Source organism: Meriones unguiculatus, chromosome 8, assembly GCF_030254825.1.
Source record: "Meriones unguiculatus strain TT.TT164.6M chromosome 8, Bangor_MerUng_6.1, whole genome shotgun sequence".
Taxonomy (NCBI): domain Eukaryota; kingdom Metazoa; phylum Chordata; class Mammalia; order Rodentia; family Muridae; genus Meriones; species Meriones unguiculatus.
Window position 1 is genome coordinate 40,558,279 of NC_083356.1, and position 21,312 is coordinate 40,579,590.

The following is a 21,312-nucleotide window of genomic DNA, read 5'->3' on the forward strand; positions in this document are numbered from 1 at the left end:
AAGATATAAAAGAATGAAGATGATAAAATATCTGCCTCAGTCTTCACCACCACTTCTCCAGATCCCAAGGTTGATATTCAGACCAAGACATGCCAAGCATCCTACTCTGGGAAGACACATAAATCTTTCCCCACACAGCCCTATGAGAAACTTAAAATTAGACCATTATTCTAAACCCATTGTCCATGGCTTTCCAGACAGTACATTATCCTCCATATCTATCTTTCTCAAACACTGTGAATTATAAACTCTATCAATCTACAGGATTCTTTAGTACTACTAAGTATTCCGTGAGCTTAGCTTTCTCATCCACAAAATGTTACTGATGTTGCCACATTCGTGCAGTGCTTATGACACTTAAATTAACATAGTTTCTCAGCTAGATCACTGTGAGTCTCCATGTTTTTTAAATGTCAGAAGTCTTGGTCTCTTCATTCTTCACCTTTCTTTACACAAATTATCAGCACTCATTTTAACCTAGGTCAGAGAGTATAGATGATCCTGCTTAGCGCTGTTCTGACAGGTGCCCTTAGTGTTACCTGGGAAATTTAATTTCTTAGCCTGAGCTTCTGTTGTATTTTCTTCATGAGCTTCACATCGTTAACAGTAGCTGTTATGTGAAGATGGAGGTTACTTTCACATGATGCTTAACTTATTCTCACAGCATCAATTTTCAAATAACCATCTTCCCCAGACTCAAACCAAATTCTGCAGACATATGACCCACATTTTAATCCTAACCTAATAAGATGCTAATGGAGAGGCTTCTCTATTGTAGATGCAAGGAAGTTAAGATGTATTAAAGAATATGTTTGCTCAAAAGCTTACTAGAGACTATGCCATTGTTATCTTGTGTATTCTAACTCAGAACACACTGAGGTATGCACAACTTTATTGTTTCTGATTTGCAGATAAGAAAACTGAAATTCGAAGAAGTTGAAGCAACCAAAATCATAAGCTTATATGTATGGTTTCTTATATGGTCCATACATTGTAAGGAATTCCACACCCAGACTGGTGGCTCATGCCTGTAATCTCATTTTCCCCAGAGACTGAGAAGGAAGATTGCAAGCTCAATGCCTGATATTCTATAAATAAAGTTCAGGTCAGCCTGCACAACATAGCTAGATCATGTCTCCAAAAGAAATCAAAGTATAGGAATATACAGCTCAGTGGAAGAGAGCTTGGTAAGCATGCACAAGACCCTAGATTCACAGATCCTCTGAAGATGCACCCTAGATTTAAGCCCACAAAACCTGCCCTACTTGTATCAGAATAGCAAACTGGCTCATTTTTCTATTTTATCACATATAAGAACCTACTTAACACGTATGCCTTAAATGTCTGGCTTTAAGAGAGGATGCAAGGCAAAAAGGAGCAAGAGAGACCCCTCCCAAAGACAACTCAAGCAACTCCCTGGGTTCTGACAAAGGAGACAACACCACCACCACAACCCAGGGGAGGAAACACTGACGCTGGGCCAGAGGGAGCAGGTTCAAATCCTACCTTGGAAACATTTACCTGTATGGCCTTCAGCAAGCCATCTAACCTGTCTGTGTTTCTGATACCTCAACCCACAAAATGAGGGTAAATTTTCTTCCTTAATTCATATATTCAGTTACTACCTGGACAATAACACAGAAATGCATGCAGTAGCCAATGAGTTTCTGAGAATATAGGCAATAAAGGTAACTAAAGACACAGGTCCACCTCCCCTAATCTCCTTACAACCTCTCACAGACTGTGTATGTCTCTGTTGATTAAAATAGGTACTGAGAGGCCCATAAAGCAAAAAGGAAATCGAAACACATCAAATAATGTGATTTTGGTGGTTGAACTATAGGATGGTCTAGTGAAGATTCCATGAAGGGCTGACTAATTACTCAGCAAGCCTTATTCACCGGTGTGGTAATTCATCCTTAATATTAACAATGACAATCTGTGAAGAAGGAGACCAGCGAGAAGGTAAAATAGGAGCAAAAAGAAGAAGGAAAGACAGGAGACTGAATGTTTCTGAGACTCCAACTTGCAAAATGCTGGGGGTTTTGTTTTTGTTTGTTTGTTTGTTTGTTTGTTGGCTTTCTTTTCTTTCCTCTCATGAATACTCTTGATAACCACAGAACTGCTCTCTTAGCCTTGATCACATTGATCATCTTCGCTCACATTGAGAGGAGTTCGTACTGGACACCCAATGCCCTGGACCAACCTGCTCTCTTAAGATGTCACTGTCATTATTGGTAGACAGCAACCCACATGCGTCAACATTCATCATCTGCAGTGATGGCCAAGGACACAGCCACATCACTGATTTCAAAGGCAGGCATATAGCAGGAAAGAGATGGTTCAATGGGTGAAGATGCTTGCTGCCATGTCTGGCAACCTGAAATTGACCCCCAGAACTAAGGTAAAGATGGAAAAAAAGAAGTGACTCCAACAAATTGTCATCTGTATTCCAAACAGTAGTTGTGGCACACACACACACAAGAGGAAAAAAAGAAAAAGAAAAAGGAGGAGGAGAAGGAGAAGGAGGAAGAGAACTTTTTAAATGAATGGAAGGTATACTGTTCCAGGATATAAACTTCCTTCCTTAATATAACTTCTATGGTCACATGAGATGGGTGGTTTTGAGACTAATGCCACAGTCCAAACTCTCATAACTGACATCCTTACACATGAACACACATTAAAAGAGACGTATTAGAGACTCATTAACAGGAAATTTGCCAAGATTAAAAAAAAAAAAAAAAAAAAAAAAAAAGGATTCTTGCTCAGGTTGGGATTCTAACATTAGCAACACCATGTATCCAGAACCAGATATTTTCTAAGATGATATGCAGTGCGCTCGCATAACTATACTTTCCTTTCAATTCAGAAATGGTTCTTTCATTCTAATATTTTCTACCAAAAAAAAAAAGGTAAGATCATTCTCTAAGAAGCTTTAGGCTCCACTATACTGTGACAGCTATTGTCACTGATGCTGTTAAATATGGTCATGCTTTTCCATGCCTGTCTCCACAAGACCAGAGTATTGAATGCATCTGCTTTTGTTCCCTCTACCTCCTCAACCTCCTCCTGAATAATATCCAGCATCTACACTCTTACATTGCCCTCTCTGGTTGCTAAGTCTCCTTCCCCCCTTTGATGAGTCATTACTCTTCCCGTAAGTCATTACTGAGCACCTTATGTTTGCTAGGCACTGTTTTAAGTCTGAGACTAGGAACTCTTTCCATTCTTCACAGAGCTCACGTTCTAATCCCACGTTGTACCTCATTCTCTGACTTGATTGTTGGCAGCTCAAAAGAACACCCACTCTATTTTTCTCCAATGCTTCCTCTCAAATAACCTCCAACATAGAACAGCATGATTTGGTGTATTTTTAGGGCCTAGGCTGCTTGGAGTTAATTATAATCAATATATAAAATGCCAAAAAGTGAAGGAAACAATAGGCTTAGCATGGCAAGAAAAAGTTCCATTTTGGAACCTAAGAGTTAAGATACAGCAAAATGCTTTTACGTTGCTGTAGAAACTGTTCCTTGAACCAATTACAAATGAGCCTCTACAGCTGGCTAAATAAAAAGGAGGAGAGGGGTAAAATACCCCAAAGGAAGATAAAGCCTTCACAGTGGATTTAATTTATTGGTAGAATTGAGTGATAATATCCACAGATTCACTCTCTTGCTCTTTATCCCACAATCACTCCAAAAGTACCAGCAAGGTTTTGGATGAATGGAATGATCATTTTGAGATAAATTAAAGTGCCTTTAAGAAAAAGGATAAAGCTTTGGCATCCAAAGCCAAGTGTCCCCCACATAGAGGAGCTCCAGCTTTGGTGTGGTCAGAAGCCTACAAGGCCTTAAAGTCAGGAACTTAACAGGGGAAGGGCAGCATGGGGAGAAATTGTGATCTGAGCAGTGATGGGAGTGAAAATGCAGGGATTCCCAGAAGCACAAGAAGTCTTAGGTTGACATGAGCTCATGAGCAAACACTCCCTGCACCCCTTCCACCATGAAGCATTCAGAGGACCGGTGAAAGAAAGCAAGAGGAAAGGTGAGCTGAACTCAATAGATATGCAGATTGTGGTCAGAGCCTAAGATATAATTTTGAAATTAAAGTATGAGTTTACCACTGTGAGAGAGTTCAGATGATATTCGTGAAGCCACAATTACTCCATAGATTAAAAGGCTTTCTGCCTCTGTCACTGTACTGGAACCGAATCATTAACAGGGGCTGATTTTAACAGGCATCTTTATTATCCTGCCCACCAAGTCTCTGCATGGTGTTCTAGTTGGTGACTATGAATAACAGAATAATCTAAAATTCTGTTGCTTCCAAACAGAATTATAAGCCAGTCTTTCATGACATTGCCATTTTAAGACAAGTGTTGAGAAATGTTTGATTTTTATCTGATGGAAAATTATAGTGCTAACAAGAAGCAAAACGTTCTTACTATTAGTGAGGAGTCTTGCTGGTAAAGCAGAGGACCTCAAGATGTCTGCCCCTGTTTGGTGTGTGTGCACATGCTTCTGTGTGCGTGCGTGCATGCATGCATGCCTAAGCCAAAGATCAGCATGAGTGTCTACCTCAGTCATTGCCTACCTCATTTTTTGAGAGAAGGTCTTTCACTGAACATAGATCTCACCAATTAATAGAGGCTAATTTGAGTGAGTCAAGAGAGCAGTGTTCCTCTACCTCCCCTGTGCTGGAATTATAAGCAAATGCCAACATAGCCAGCTTTTTACACAGGTTCTAGAACATTAAATCCAGGCCCTCATGCATGCATGGCAAGTTCTTTTCTGACTGAGCCATCTCACTAGCTTTATTTTGAGCCTATTTTTGAAAACATTACTCTTTATACTTATCGCTGACTCATATTGCTAATGGCGAGACTGAACCAAGAAAGCAGCTCAGTTTCCCACCAGCTATATGACCCTGTTCTAATCATCTTTGCAGGATCTCAATTTTCAAGAAAATAATAATTATTCTCAGGATCAACATAAAGATCAAAGGAAATAATACAAGTGCAAAGATCTGGCAGACTCTGTTCTATTCTGCTCAAAAAATATTTATTAGTGGCAAATGCATAAACAGGAAAAATAATAAATAAGCTAAACAATGAATGTTTCATTTCTTTTCTTATACTCTAGAGTGACCTAAGATATAAATACAAAAAATAAAAATTATATTTATTCTTATATGGGAATTTATAGCTTATAAAATGAGACATTATCTCATTCAATCTTCATAAAATTCCTTGAGAAGCAGCCCAGACACGGGTTGCCATTATATGTTATAAGAAATTATAGTAAGTCTAGGAACAATGATTTTAATTATTTAATTCCACATACTAAAGAATGGATAAAGGATCTGGAGAGACTGCTTATCAGTTAAGAACACTTAATGCTTTTGCTGAGAACCTAGGTTCCTTTCTCAGTATCTCTATCAAGCAGCTCAAACCAGCTAAAACCCCATTTCTAATGGATCTGACACCTTCTTCTGGTCCCTATGGTACCTGCACATACATGATAATCATATAGACATGCAGGTACACATATATACATAAATGAAATAATGTTATATATTATATTATATTTTTATATCATATATCACTTATCACATATCATGTATGCCATATGTCATATACCACATAAATTATTTCAGCATATAGATATATTCAAATAAAAGGGACCATGAGCTTGAGGGGTATTAAGGGGTTCATGGGAGAGGGAGAAAATTAAAAAGAGATATAATTTAATTAAAATAAAAGAAGTTTTGGCTTTTCAAAAAAAGGATTAAGGAAAGAGGGAGAGAAAGGGAAAAGGGAAGGATTAAGGGATGGGGCATAGCAGGAGGAATGGAGAAAGAATCTCTCTCATAACTCTAACTCCAAGTTCTTTCTGTTTTAGAAAGTCTCTACCCAAATACTGTCACACATGAAAGTGGCTCTGCCACAGTCAGGGGATAAGACAGTCACACAATCAAAGTAGACATGTTTTCACTAAATAAATCTGATTAATGGCTAACTCTGTCTGTAGTGTGATTCCTGAAAAACTCAAAAGAGTCTTTTTCATAAAAGGCTGTCAGAAGAAGTTCTGCCTCTGGAGAAGCAATCTTTTAATCATCTTCCATTGCACTGTCTCCAAGATGGCTTCAAGTGAAGTGACAATTAAGAACCACATTACTTCAGAAGTGTCATTTTCAGTGTTCTGATCTGCCGGTTCAAATTCACAATGATCTTTTATATAGCCAAGGACAGAATAAGATGAAGGAGAAGTCCAAGGTTTTACACCAAGGAGGTGGAATCATTCCAAAATTCCATAAGCAGTTAGCAACCTAAACAGAATAACATCTTAAAGTCGAGTAGGAAGTAATAGTGGAGAGATGTATGACTACGTCTCATTAATGTGTTTGAAACTGGACGGACAGCCCCGAATGTATTCACACAGCAGCCAGTGCAATTCCCCATACACCTAGGAGGAGGATGGTTGCATCCTTGTCAGACAAAAAGAGGCTCTTCAGCTCATAGAACTTGGGTAATTTTTCTACAGTCAGCGACGGAGTTTCATTTAAATTCTGGTTTGTCTAAACCTAAAGTTCAAGTCTTATCTCCTGACCATGAGGCCTCCACAAAGATGGAAAGATTATCAATGGGCATGGCTCAAGCCAATATTCTGCTCTGTATTCAGAATGGAGCCTGTGATTTTGTATTTTTGTTTCCTGGGTTAATATGAGACAGCTATGTATGAAAGTTTTATACCTTGTTGTCATAGTATTGTCAGTCTAAGGAACATCACATAGTACTTACTGCTGTTTATTTAAGACCAGTAAAAAACTGTGTGAATTAATTTCCCATATCCGAGGATGGACCACATCGTCGAAGCAACAGGAAACAAAACAGGTTTGAATGCTTGCATTCTGCTAGATGAGATTCTACTAGCCTGCCTTCTCATGTTGTTCATACACTTTGGTGCAAAATGAGATTATGACTTAAATGGATGCTACATAATGAACGGAATGTGGTCCCTTCTCTACAGAAATTTCACAGTCTTTTTGTGAGGTGGAATAAACAAAACATAACCATGAATTGTGACACACTGGGATTCAGTTTTGTTGTTTATAATTCATTGTTCCATGCATTCTCTGAACCTCACTTCTCAACATTGGTCAAAAGCATAAAATTAAATAAAAAAAGGTCATTCTTTGTGACTATCAAAATAAAGGGTAGAAAGATACTTTGAAAAATAAAATGTTCTGCTAATGTGTACAGTGTAGAGACAAATGCACTTAAAGAAGTTTGAAGAAGGGAAGATTTAAAGAAAAGTTGGAAATTGCTGGCAAGAAGAGGTGGAGCAAGTTAAAGCAGAGCTATAGGGAATTGCAAGGTTTGAGCAAAACCATCCAAGCGATAGACAGCAGGGGTCAGGATGATCAGAGTTCATATGAGTTGCAATAAAACATAAAACTAAAAAACACAGGTGACAAATATGGTTCCTCAAAATGTATAATATGACTCCACATTACAGCCCACTCAGGATTTACTCTGAGTAGGAAATGTTGACTTGGCTCTCAAACAGCATTTTACATCATCACACCAGCATCAGAAAGGAGAAAAGTAATCCATGGGATTATTTTAATTTAAAATGAAAAGGATTTGGACAAAATTTAATGTCATTTCATGATAAAGAAAAGTTTTTCTCTAAAACAGATGGAAGCGTATGCAAGGTGACACACATCTAACAAGCCATCATAAATTACAGCAAACATCATTGACGCTGAGAAAATTAAGTTAATTTTCTCTGCAATAGATGAAGTATAACCTTCTCTCATCACTTTCCTCTTTTATGTAGAGTCTCATGTAGTCGTCCAGGCTGGCTTCCAATATACAGTTATGCTTATTCCAATTATCCCAGCAGCTAGGATTTCGGGCATATGTCACCGTGCCTGCCATGTCACTTCTAACAAATATTGTTTTAGAGGATATATAATAAAGAGAAAAAAGGAGAAATTATATTCTTATCGGAAAGAAATTAATAAAGCCAGGATTATCCACAGAAATCATGTTTGTTCATGTAGAAAATATTCGACCCAAATATCGTCCTCAAATTACTAAGTTATTATATAAAAACTACAGTATGGTAGGTTAATATTTTTTAAATGGAGTTACTTTCCTGTATACCTTCAATAATTAACTCTAAATTTTAAAATAAAATAATTACTAAGATCATTTACAGGTAATACACACATATTAAATACATACACGTTAAAGACCATAAGGCTCAAAACACTGTATCTAAACATTATACTCTACTTGATATAGTTGTCCCTGTGGGCATATTATTAACAATACAAAAATATGGTATACGCTAAAAGTATTGTACACCTAAGAAAACTAATGACAGGTCATGGGTAAGAAGAGACATTTCTAATTGTTGTAATAAGATACACAAGGTAGACAGTTTAGAATAATCTAAAGGGTGATGGGAGCAGAATTGGAGATGTGACTGACTTCATGTTTAGATGAATACAAATACAGTTTTCTCACACAGGAACATTTAAAGTGTGCACACATACCAGTTAGTAGACACTAACATCTTTGTTCTATCAGGTGAGGAGGAAGAAATGTCACCTCCACACCAACATCTCAATAGCAATGAGAGTAAAGCAACACAGAAGCCAAAAGAATGAATTCCTTTCAGAGGACATTTATGGTAGGCTCCCATCCTGCTCCCTCTTTTCAACCCCTTCCAGTGTCTATTCTATTTGCCCTTCTGCATGAGAATTAAGCATCCCCTCTATTTTTTCTTTAGCTTCTTTAGGTGTGTGGATTGTAGTATGATTATCTGGTATTGTATGGCTAATATTTCCTTATAAGTGAGTATATTTCATGCATGTCTTTCTGGTTCTGGGTTACCTCATTCAGGATGATCTTCAAAGCAGATGGTAAGACTCACAGCCAAACTTTGGGCTGAGCAAAGGGAGTCATAGTAAAGAGTGAAAGTTTAGAAGGACCCAGAGCAGACCAGCACTCCATAAAAAGATCAACAGAGTCAACAAATCTGGGCCCAGGGGGTCCTGCAGAAACTGATGCACCAACCAAGGATCATGCATGGAGAGACCTGGACCCCCTACTCAGATGTTGCCGATAGGCAGCTCAGTCTGGGTTCCCTAGTAAAGGGAGCAGGGGATGTCTCTGACATGGACTCTGTTACCTTCTCTTTGATCACTTCCCCCTGGTAGTGGGTTGGGCATTGCCAGACCACAGAGGAAGAGGATGCAAGCAGTCCCAATGAGACTTGATAGGCTGGGGTCAGATGGTAGGGAAAAAGGGCTCCCTCTTTCTGAGGGAGCATAAGGGGGAAGAGGGAGAGAATACGGGACAGAGAGGAGATGAGGGTGGGGCTAAAATAGGGATGTAAAATGAATAAATTATAAAAAAAGAGGTAAACTAAAATAAAATTGTCTTGGAAAAAAGAATGAATTGATAATGGTCACAGTTGGAAATGCTTAAGTAATAGAGTATGATAGTATTTATCTATAACTCAAATATCAAATAAATATCCACAAGTAGTGTATTTAATGATAAAGACACCCTTAGTGGTTTTTTTTATTATTATTGTGATAAAACATCATGGTCAAGGCAACTTATATAAGGGGGTGTTTGTTTTGAACTTACATTTTCAGAGAGATTAGTCTGTAACCATCCCACCGGAGAAGCATGACAGCAAGCACCAGGCATGATGGCCAGAACAACGAGAGATCACATCTCCAACCACGAGCAGAAAACAAAGAGAACAACCTTGAAATGAGGCAAGTCTTTAAGCTCTCCAAACCTTCCCCTAGTGGCATTCTTCCTCCAACCTCATAAGTCCCCAAACAGAGCCACCAACCAGGGACCTAATATGCAAATACTAGAGAATATGGAGGAAATACCATTCAAGCCACCACACTAAGTAAAGCAGATCCACAGTACAGATCCACACTACACACGAATTCTGAATAAGATTTGAAGGCCTTACCTTCAAGGAAGGTGCCTGCTTAAGGGGGGGGGGGTGAGCAAAGGAACTACGTTGTGACTTCCTTCCCAAAGATATTGTCATAGAAAGCAGAGGGAAAGAGTAACTTTCTGAAGTTCTCTTGGAAAACAATTAGGTCGGCATTAGACATGCAGAGGTGTGTTTAGAGTACGAAGTCTAAATATGATTTGATAAGCTTGACATCACCTCCATGCTTCCCTCACACTCCTAGACCCACTCTAGTCAGCATCAGACAAATCCCAGTTGAGAGGCATGCAGCAGGGTACCTGGCCAGGATTTATCAAAGCTGTCAGGGTCATTAAAAATAAAGGAAGGCTGACAGAGTGTCAAACCAAGAGAAGCCTGAGAGATGACAGCTAAGTGTAATATAGAATCTGGAAAGGGATCCTGGAACAGGAAAAGGGCATTGGGTCAAAACCATGGAAATATGAAGAAACTGGGGTGTTGGTGAATGGAAATGCATCAGGATTGACTTACCACTTGCTAAAAATGTACCTGGTTGAGGAACTGGATGAGGGGTGAGCAGAAAACTTGTATGCTATCTTCAACTTTTTTCTCAAACTTGCTTTCTTTTTCTCTAAGCTATTTTTAAATAAATACAATAAATTTCTTCCCCGGGGTATAATACCTTGCACATTCTATCACTAACCACATTGCAGGTTAGAGAGAGAGAGAGAGAGAGAGAGAGAGAGAGAGAGTGAGAGAGAGAGAGAGAGAGAGATTAAGAAGAGATAAAATGGAATCCAAGATGGTGGCGACCAGCACGCACTGTATCTGAGGCGCAGAGGATCTGAAACTCCGAAACTAGTGAGTGGAGGGACAGCTGAACCCAGAACAACAACATCTGGGGAGAAAGAGGACAAACCCTGAACTGAGACTAATAGGATACAGATCAACCATGGACTTTTCCACGGACATCTCCTGGGGACTCAATTCCCAGGCACTTCCCCTTTAACTGGCACAGGCAGTACAGGCGGTCTGCAGTGCATGCAGCTTGCTGGCTGCTCCTGACACAGACCCCAGCTTGAGATTTGAGACAGAGAATTTTCAATCCCCTGTCATTTTCCCACAAAAGGCCTTCCATTTCCCTCCTTGGCAGAGGCCGAGGCTGCAGAGGTGGCCCACAGCCTCCACCACAGAGCACAGTGCCTGGACCGTATTGCCCACGACCCCTGGCACAGAGCACAGTGTCAACAGCTCCACCAGGCCAACCAGACCTGCGGCTCCCCAGGGCCTACCAGGAAGCATCTGTGCCAGCAGCCTCCTAGTAGTTCTACCATGGTGGCTGGACTGCCAGTGGGCGGCAACACTGGCCCCCAAGTTCTGCAGCAACATAGTGATTCTTGGGACAGCATTATCAACATTGAAGCCCCTGCTCTGTGGGTCTACAGTGAAGTCCAGGCAATCAACTCCTGGAGCCCAGATGGATCTGAATACCAAAACGACAGTATAACAGGACTGTAGACCACTGAGGTATTCAGGAAATCAGCACAGGCACATTGCACCCATAAAATGTGACTGTGAACAGCACTAGCATCCGCACCCGCTCCTGCACCTGCATCCCCCACAGTCTAAGCATCTACACTCTCTAGAACTCTTTCCTTCAAGAAACACTTCCATACACATGAGCACACTTGCTCTCCCACAATTATGATTTTGCGACAGCAGCTCATCCTCCCTTAGGTACAGCTGAAACACCAATGCACACTCTCAAACAAGTAGACCTCACTCATCTTTCTGACGAATACTCCAGACACCAGAGAAAGACGGACCCAGTCTGAAATACAGACTCCAGGGACAAACAGTGAAGGTTACAGATAAGCAGATGGCCAGAGGTCGATCGGCGAAAGAACACACTCCACAAAAATCAGGACATCATGTCCCCACCAGCAACTCCCAAAATCAATAGATATTTCAATTCATTGGAAAAACAGGAAAATGATTATAAAGCTATGCTTATCCAGTTATTAGAGGCACATGAAGAGGAAACAAATCTCTCGAAGAAATAGTGACATAAATGGAGGCAAATAAAGAGGAAATGAACAAAGCTCTCAAAGAAATGAACAAAGCTCTCTATATTCTTTGGCAAATGTAGCCAAAGAAATAGAGGAACAAGTAGAGGCACAATTAGTGGCATATAGAGAGGAAACAAACAAACAAAAAAAAAATAGAGACCATTATAGAGAGACAGCAATCCACATCCAAACAGATGAAGGAAATGGTGCAAGGCTGAAAACAGAATTAGAAGCAATAAAGAAAACACAAACTGAAAAAACCCTGGAGCTGAAGAACTTAGAGAAAAGATCAGGAACTACAAAGACAAGCATCACCAATAGAATATAAGAGATGGAAGAGAGAATCTCAAGTGCTGAAGATACATTTGCTGAAATTGATACCTCTCTCTAAGAAAAAGTAAAATCAGAAAAGTCCCAACAGGAAACATCCAAGAAATCAAGGACGCCAAGAAAAGACAAAGCCTAAGAATAATAAGAATAGATGAAAAAGAAGATTCCAGGCTCCAAGGTTCAGAAGTTATTTTTAAGAAAATCATAGAAGAAAATTTCTCAACTTAAAGAAAGAGATGTACATAAACATACAAGAAGCCTACAGAACACAAAATAGACTAGACCAGAAAAGAAACTCTTCATGTCACTTCATAGTGAAAACATTAAACCTACAAAACAAAGAAAAAATATTAAAGACAGCAAGGGAAAAAGGCCAAGTAACATAAGAAGGTAGACCTATCAGAATCACACCAGACTTCTCATCAGAAACTATGAAAGCTAGAAGGGCCTGGGCAGATACCAGGCAGGCTTTAAGGGACCATAGATGCCAACCCAGACTACTCTACCCAGCATAGATGGAGAAAACAAAATATTCCATGACAAAACTAAATTTAAGTAATATCTACACAGCAAACCAGCCCCACAGAAAAAGGAAAACTCCAAACCAACAAAAACTACTCCCAAGAAAACATAGGATTCAGATAATTTCCCCCCAAAAAATTAAAAGAAAACAAGCAAAGAATCACAGTAACACCACCAACTCCACAATAAAAGGAATTAACATTCATTGGTCACTATTAGCTATCAACATCAATGGATTCAACTCTCCAATAAAAAGACATAGAATAACAGAATGGTTGTGGAAACAGGATCCAACATTCTGCTGCATCCAAGAAACACACCTCTGCAACAAATATAAACACTTCCTCAGATAAAGGGCTGGAAAATGTTTTTCAAGCAAATGGACCCAGAAAACAAGCTGGGATAGCTATCCTAATATCTAATAAAATAGACTTTCAACAAAAATTAATCAAAAAAATGAGGAGGGATACTTCATTTTCATCAAAGGACAAATCCACGAGGAAGACATTACAATTCTGAACATCCATGCCCCAAATACAAGAACACCTACATTTGTAAATGAAACATTATTAAAGCTTAAATCGCACATCGATCCCAACACCTTAATAATGGGGGACTTCAACACTCCACACTCATCAAGACAGAAGCTAAATAGGAAAATAAAGGCACTCACAGGAGTCCTAAATCATATGGGCCTGATAGATGTCTACAGAACTTTTCACCCAAATTCAAAAGAGTGTACATTTGTTCCAGCACCTCATGGAACATTCTCCAAAATAGACCATAGAGTTGGTCACAAAGCAAGCCTCAGCAGATACAAGAAGATTGAAATAATCCTTTGTATTCTATCTGACCACCATGGACTAAAGCTGGACCTCAACAACAGAAATAGCAAAAAGCCTACACACACATGGGAACTGAACAATTCCCTACTCAATGACAGCTGGGTTAGGAAAGAAAGAAAGAAAGAAAGAAAGAAAGAAGGAAGGAAGGAAGGAAGGAAGGAAGGAAGGAAGGAAGGAAGGAAGGAAGGAAGGAAGGAAGGAAAGAAATTAAAGACTTCCTAGAATGAAAATGAAGACTCAAAATACCCAAACTTATGGGACACAATGAAAGTAGTGCTAAGAGGAGAGTTCATAGCACTAAGTGCATTCAAGAACAAATTTGAAAAATCTCATACAAGAAAGTTAATGGCCTAACTCAAAGTCCTAGGAAAAAAAGAAGACACACCCAAGAGGAGTAGATGGCTGGAAATAATCAAACTCAGGGCTGAAATATAAATTAGAATAAAATAATACTATCCAAAGAACCAATGACACCAAAAACTGGTTCTTTGAGAAAATCAACAAGATAGACAAACCCTTAGCCAAACTAAAAGGCAGAGAGAAACTATCCAAATCAGCAAAATCAGAAATGAAAAGAGGGACAAAACAACAGACTATGGGGAAATCCAAACAATCATTAGGTCTTACTACAAAAGCCACAAAATTTGAAAATCTAATGGAAATGGATAATTTTCTCGATAGATTCCATTTACCAAAATTAAATCAAGATCAGGTAGAAAGATTGAATAGTCCTATATCCCCCAAGGATATAGAAGCAGTCATCAAAAGTCTCCCTTCCAAAAAAAAGCCCAGGGCCAGATGGTTTCTGCACAGATTTCTACCAGACCTTAAAAGAAATGCTAACTCCAATTCTCTTCAAATTATTCCACAAAATAAAAACAGGAAAAACATTACCAAACTCATTCTATGAAGCCACAGTCACCTTGATACCTAAACCTGACAAGACCCAACCAAAAAAGAAAACTTCAAACCTATCTCTCTTTTTTAGAGGATAGTCTTGTTAATGATTTATTTATTTTATACTTTGCAAAAATTATCTGTTTATAACTTTCATCTTGCCTAAATAGTTATTTTTTATTAATTATTATTTTTATATTAATCACAGGTTATTTACTTTGTATCCCAGCCATAGCCACCTCCCTCATTCTCTCCAAATCCCACCCTCCCTCCTTCATCTCCTCCCTGCCCCTTTCCAAGTCCACTGCTAAGGGAGCTCCTCCTCCTCTTCCATCTGACCCTAGCTTATCAGGTATCTTCAGGACTGGCTGCCATGTCCTCCTCTGTGGCCTAGCAAGGCTGTTCCTCCCTCGTGGGGGAGGAGAGAAAAGGAGCCAACAGAACAGTGGATACAGAAATTGTGGTACATCTACGCAATGAAATATTACTCAGCAATAAAAAATAAGGAAATCATGAAATTTGCAGGTAAATGGTGGGATCTGGAAAAGATCATCCTCAGTGAGCTATCCCAGAAGCAGAAAGATACACATGGTATACTCTCTCATATAGACATATAATATAGGATAAACCTACTAAAATCTGTACACCTAAAGAAACTAATCTTGCTAAAATGCTCAATTCCTATCCAGAAAGGCGAAGGGGAAACAGTAAGATCAGGAGAGGACACGGGAGAGGACAGGAACTCCACAAGGAGAGCAACAGAACCAAAAATTCTGAGCATAGGGGTCTTTCCTGAGACTGATACTCCAACCAAGGACTATTCATGGAGATAACCTAGAACCCCTGCACAGATGTAGCCCATGGCAGTTCAGTATCCAAGTGGGTTCCATTGTGATAGGAACAGGGACTGTCTCTGACATGAACTGATTGGCTTGCTCTTTAATTACCTCCCCCTGAGGGGGAAGAAGCCTTACCAGGCCACAGAAGAAGACAATGCAGCCACTCCTGATGAGACTTAATTGACTATGATCAGAAGGAAGGAAAAGAAGACCTCCCCTATCAGTGGACTTGGGGAGGGGCATGCATGCAGAGGGTGGAGGAAAGGAGGGATTGGGACGGGAGGAGGGAGGAAACCACATGCGGGGGGATACAAAGTGAATAAAGTGTAATTAATAAAGAATTTTTAAAAAAAGAAGTATAAAAAACGGGGTACAGAGCTAAACAGAGAATTCCCTGTAGAAGAATATAGACTGGCAGAGAAACACTTAAAGAAATGCTCAACATCCTTAGCCATTAGAGAGATGCAAATCAAAACGACCCTTATATTTCACCTTACACCCATCAGAATGACCAAGATGAAAAACTCAAGTGACAACACATGCTGGAGAGTTTGTGGAGAAAGGTGAACCCTCCTCCATTGCTGGTGGGAATGTAAACTTGTACAACTACTTTGGAAATCAATCAGGCGCTTTCTCAGACAATTAGGAATAGTGCTTCCTCAAGATCCAGCTATTCCACTCCTAGGCATGTATCCAAAATATGTTCAAGTACACAACAAAGACATTTGTTCAACCATGTTTGTAGCATTATTCATAAAAGCCAGAACCTAGAAACAATACAGATGCCCCTCAATGGAGGAAGGGATACAGAAATTGTGGCACATTTACACAATGGAATACTACTCAGCAAATTGTGGGAATTAGAAAAGATCATCCTGAGTGAGGTATCCCAGAAGCAGAAAGACACAGATGGAATATACTCACTTATAAGTGGATACTAGACGTATAACATAGAATAAGCCTACAATAGTCTGTACACCTAAAAAGGTAAGCTAGAAGGAGGACCCTGGGTAAAATGATCAATCCTCAATCAGAAAGGCAAATGAGATGGACACTGGAAGAAGGAGAAAACAGGAAATGGGACAGGAGCCTACTACAGAGGGCCTCTGAAAGACTCTACCTAGCATTATATCAAAGCAGATACTGAGACTCATAAACAAACTTTGGGCAGAGTGCAGGGAATCTTAGAAAAGAAGGGGAGATAGTAACACATGGAGAGGACAGGAGCTCCACAAGGATAGCAACAGAATCAAAAAATCTGGGCCCAGGGTCTTTTCTGAGACTGATATTCCAACCAAGGACCATTCGTGGATATAGCCTAGAACCCCTGCTCAGATGTTGCCCATGGCAGCTCAGTATCCAAGTGGGTACCCTAATAAGGGGAACAAGGACTGTCTCTGACATGAATTCAGTGGCTAGCTCTTTGACCGCCTCCCCCAGATGAGGAAGCAGCCTTGCCAGGTCACAGAGGAGGAAAAAGCCAGTTCTGATGAGACCAGATAAGCTAGAGTCAGATGGAAGGGAAGGAGGACCTCCCCTATCCATAGACTTGGAGAGGGGCATAGGAGGAGATGAGGATACAAAGTGAATAAACTGTAATTAATTTAAAAAATAAAATTTAATTAAAAAAGAAGAGATAAAACCAAATGATTAGAGGCTATTGACTACAGAAGAAAGAGGTGTCTGTCCAAGACTCATAGAAACAGTTATGGCAGAGTTAGAATCAGAACTGAAAGCTGATAAACTGTATTCACTAAAGCAGTGCCATGAGGAAAACAAAAAATCACAATAGACAAAATAGATGTATCGTCCAGGTTCCAACACAGAGCCCAGTTTACCCACCTTTGTGATTTCCAGGCAACGCTAACAAAGCCCAGATAACAACAGTGTGCTAACAACTGATGGTGGTGCCAACAGGAAGTGTCTGAAACAAGTCCTTTCTTCACTTTACATGGGTTTTCATGAGCTGGCTTGAGATACATTAAACATTCCTCCCTCAACTCCTATGGAAAACAGTTACATCACAGCTATGAAATGTCTGTCCTTTGCAATCCTGAAATGTTCCAAGATTTATGAAGAACGATGAGTTCACCAAGTGCTTCACTTGCTGCTTCTAACTGAAGTCCTGATGATAGCGCCTACGTGCTGGGCCTATGTTAAATCAGAGCCAGAGTAATGTGATGAAGCCAAAAGCATCACACTTTGTTTTTAAAATTGGGAAAGTAGAGACAGACATGGAAGTACAGGGCAGTAAAATTAGCATTCAGAGATCAGAGGCAGGAAGATGGCAAGTTTGAAATCACCCTGGGTACACAGAACAAACTTGTCACAACAAAAAAAAAAAAAAAAAGAAAAGAAAAAGAAAAAGAAAAGGAAGAAAGGAAGGAAGAAGGAACGAAGGAACGAAGGAACGAAGGAAGAAAGGGAGAAAAAAGAAAAGAAAATGACCAAAGTATATTTCTAAGATGTACATAAGTCTCCCTAAATCATATAATTTGATACCAGGTTAAAACTCACATGTTTATGCAGAAATATCATACTATCTTCCCAACTCTCTGACCTAAAATAAATTATTATGTTTATTTCCAATGACCTCATTGTGCTCTCGTGGGCTAGGCGTAATGTCTTTTACTTTCTAAATACTATTTAACACTTGTGACTACACATTAGACAGCTGTTACTAATGACACTATTTTGGAACTATAAGAACTGACTTCATCTCTAACTCTGAAACTTTTATTAAATATTTTCTCAGCATTCTACTGCAGTTCTGGCTATCATCAGTGCTCTCGTGAGCAGTTTGTGTATCCAGAGTCTAGTTTCCTGACTCGATGTGTCTAAGACAAGGCCGTTTTGAGGTGGGTAAAATCCCTTGATATGGCAGTCACAAGACTCAGCCTGAAATTAAAGGACAAAAGAACATCAAACTGCATTTTTCTTGGAAAAAAAATCTTTGGCAAACAGAAATGATATCAGCCAACATGTGTGCAAGTTGCTTATTAAATATGTATTTGTTTGAGAAGCACTTGGGCAAATAACTGAGTAAAGGGCTCCCAAAGGCTTCTTTTAGTCTGGGTGACTTCTGGTTGAATCTCAGTTATCCTGTACTGGGAAACTCATGCAAGAATTCCTGTTGTGGATTTAAGCAAGGCTAAGAGATAGAAATAAATGTGTTTCTCACTAAGCTTGGAAAGGAAGACACGGTTACTCAATCTATTGATTAATGATCGTGAGAACCCGCTGCTATCCAGGCAGACAGATCTGCAGATTACCAAAATTAGTCAGGTTAATCAGGAAGAGGGATGGCCACAGAGGGGCCTGGGACATCCATGAGATGAGCAGTACTGAACAGGTGATGCTCACCACAGCAATAGGAGCATCAGATGACTCCGATTGTCAGTGATAACATAAACAGCAGGTGCAGTCTGCATTTGAAAGAGCTTGTGATTCTGCTCGTGCAGTCTAAAGGAACCCTTGAGATAATTAAAATGTCTCAAAAACAAGTGCGTGAGGTGTTGAGGCAGATAACTCAATAGATATGTCAGCTTTCTGGATGACAGCCGTCAAAACGATGATGAAGATTTAGGACTAGAATAAATTGCTCATCCCTTGGCCAATTGCTGGGATGACAGTGACTTCTTACTCATGAGTTTTCAACCAAGCTTTGAGGAGAGTGAGGGTGAGTGCATATGAAGATCTATCCCTGCAGAGTCTGCCTTGAACTGTTGAACTAGTTTTATCTTTCCTTCCTTTCTAGAATTAACTTTCAAAAATGCAGAAGTAATTGATTGAAATGTTTCAGAGAGATTGCATTTCAGGGGCTGCATAGCTCTTAGTGATTTAAACTATCCCTAAATTTCAATTCTGAGATGTGTAATAGTTTTTAGGGAGGCTCGCGAACAAAACTAAACTGCTCTCTCATCCCCACTTTCAGCCCATATCTGTCTTAGTCCATTTCCTGTTGCTCTACAGAATGTTTGAGCCTGTAGAGCCTTTAACTGATAGAACTTCTAAGATATAAAGTCCAGTCAAAGATTGTAGGCTGCTGGGAATGTGCCATGGAAAGACATGATTAAGATCTAGCCCCTTCATCTCGATCTTAGTTTGTTCCCAGCCATAATATGAAGCCCTCATCCACAATAATGAATCATTTAGTGTGTTCAAAGTCAGCTTGCATTCTGCCCAAAGTTTGGCTATGAGTCTCAGCCTCTTCTGAATGAGGATTGGGCATCTTCCCTGGGGTCTTCCTTGTTGTTTAGCTTCTTTAGGAGTATAGCTATTAGTATATTTATCCTATATTGTATGTCTAATAATGACTTATGAGTGAGTATATACTGTGTGTGTCTTTCCGCTTCTGGGTTATCTCACTCAAGATGATATATATATATGAAAATATCACAGTGAAAACCACTACATTTTTACAATTAATAATAACTAAAATAGTATACAATTTTAGTAATTTTAGATCTAGAAAATGCCCCCTAAAGACACATGTCTGAGACGTGGTCATCAGCTTAGTTCTACTAGTAGGTGGTATACCCTGTGAAAGGCAGTCTATGTGGAGGTCTCAGATCTCTGAGACGATGGCCCGGATGTATATAGCTGGGATCTAGCCCCATCTTCTCTTTCTTTCTTTGTTTCTAGTCATCTTCTACCACACACTCTTGTCCTGATGCACTGCCTCAGTACTGACAGAAAAGATGGACAACTGACAAAGGACTGAACAAAAACTGAACCAAAGTAAATGATTTGAAGAAGATGAAAAACAACAGTGACATGTTCAATAGAAAAAAAATATATTCCTTAAGAAAATTCACTATCAATATTTTAATAATAAACAATTCCATTTTTCTTGAAAAAAGATTTTTCTTGCCCACCTTACTCTGCTCTTCCTTACTCATTAGTAACATGGCTAAGCTAGAGACTGCGACTTCTTCAGTATCCCTATCATTTTCATAAAGAATTTCAAATTCTGCAAGTAAATAGATGGAACTAGAAAAGGTCACAATGAGATAAGCAGACTCAGGAAGAGAAATGTCTCATGTTCTCTTTCATCAGAGGTTTCTACTCCAAATCTTAAGTATAATCTTCACCCATTATCAAGGAAATTCTCCTTACAACAGAAAAAGATCATTAGAGAAAACAACAACCAATCTAAATACGAAGTTATGGAGTCTAGTCCCAAGGAAACATCTCCAAAAAAAAAAAAAAAAAAAAAAAACTACTCCTAAAATTCAGAAAACATAGTGAAAGAGAGAGTAGAAAGATTGTAAGATCCAGATAATTGGGGAGTTTGATGTGAAACTGCGTCTCCTAGAATGTCAGAAAGGTACACTCATGAAGCCTCACCACCACAGCTACCTAAACATGATCGCAACATGGACAACAGCAGTAAATGTGCCAAAGTCAATGGGGTAAAAACTGAGACCTCAACCCTCAACCCTTCCAAAAAAAAACTACAGACAACTAAGGAATGCTGAGAGTAGGAGAAGCAGTCTTCTCTAGAGAAAGCACACAAAATAGTTATCCAATACCAAGTCATGAATTTGAAAAAGAGTAAGGTGGGGTATATGAGAGACTGTAGAAGGAGGAAAAGGAAGTGATGTAATTAAATCACAATCTCAAAATAAAATAATCAGAAAGGAATTGCAAGTCTACAGAGTAGTGAAATTGGCCTATAGTTAGTAAACACTTGGTCTTGGGACCTTCAATCAATGATGGGATTCCATGTGGTTAACTAAACCAAATGAAAAATCATCTTTCACCCTCAAGATTCCATTTCCGAAGCCCAAGCAGTGTTTGTCACTCTTCTGTCTTCTATTTTGCATGTATC

At 39.3% G+C, this 21,312-nt stretch overlaps 1 pseudogene; it reads right to left on the minus strand.

The window, feature by feature from the left end:
- Positions 1-2,258: 2,258 nt before the first annotated feature.
- LOC110559366 (large ribosomal subunit protein uL14-like) overlaps positions 2,259-21,312 on the minus strand; it is a 54,016-nt pseudogene continuing 34,962 nt past the window's right edge.